Raw genomic sequence first — 1,290 nt, 5'->3', positions numbered from 1 at the left:
GTCTGGGAACTAAGATCGCACATCAAATTACTGCACACCATAGCCAAAAAAAAAAAAAAAAGAGAGAGAGAGAAGAAAAAAGAAAAGCAAAATAAAATGCATCCTACTGAATGGGGAAAAGAATTACAAATCATACATCTGATAAGGGACTAATATCTAAAATATAGGAGTTCCCGTGGTGGCGCAGTGGTTAACGAATCCGACTAGGAACCATGAGGTTGCGGGTTCCATCCCTGCCTTTGCTCAGTGGGTTAAAGATCCGGCGTTGCCGTGAGCTGTGGTGTAGGTTGCAGACGCAGCTCGGATCCCGCGTTGCTGTGGCTCTGGCGTAGGCTGGTGGCTATGGCTCCGATTAGACCCCTAGCCTGGGAACCTCCATATGCCGCGAGAGCGGCCCAAGAAATGGCACAAAGATAAAAAATAAAATAAAATAAAATATAGAAAGAACTCACACAAATCAATAGCAAAAAAGAGAGCTCCCATTGTGGCGCAGCAGACACAAACCTGACTAGTATCCATGAGGATGCGGGTTCTATACCTGGCCTCACTCAGTGGGTCAGGGATCCCACATTGCTGTGAGCTGTGGTGTGGGTCACAGACGTGGCCTGGATTCTGCATTGCTGTGGCTGTGGTGTAGGCTGGTAGCTGTAGCTCTGATTTGACCCCTAGCCTGGGAACTTCCATCTCCTGCAGGTATGGCCCTAAAAAGTAAAAAAAAAAAAAAAAAAAAAAAAAAAAAGGCAAAATAAAGGAGTTCCCTTGTGGCACAGTGGGTTAAAGATCCAGTATTGTCACTGCAGCAGTTCAGGTCACTTCTGTGGTGAGGGTTCAAACCATGGCTCAGGAATTTCCACATACAACAGGCATGGCCAAAAATTTTTTTTTAGAGAAATAGCAAAAAAAACACCCACAATCTGGTTAAAAAATGGGCAGAAGGAATTTCTAGTGTCATGCAGTGGGTTAACAAACTGGCTCATCTCTGTGACATTGCCAGTTTGATCCCTGGCCCAGTACAGTCGCTAAGGATCCTGTGTTGCCACAGCCTGGGAACTTCCATATGCCTTGGGGGCAAGTGGAAATAAAAAAAGGGGGAAAAATGGGTAGAAGATCTGAACAAACATATTTCCAAGGATATACAGATGGCCAACTGGTACTTGAAGATACTCAAGATCATTAATCATTATGGAAGTACAAATCAAAACTACAATGAGATATCACCACATTCTTGTCATAATGGCTATCACAAAACAAACAACAAACTATGGCAACAACAGCAACAAAAAAAACAGG

The sequence above is a fragment of the Phacochoerus africanus genome, chromosome X, assembly GCF_016906955.1.
Source record: "Phacochoerus africanus isolate WHEZ1 chromosome X, ROS_Pafr_v1, whole genome shotgun sequence".
NCBI lineage: Eukaryota > Metazoa > Chordata > Mammalia > Artiodactyla > Suidae > Phacochoerus > Phacochoerus africanus.
The sequence above is the reverse complement of the archived record's forward strand: the minus strand, read 5'-3'. Positions refer to the sequence as shown.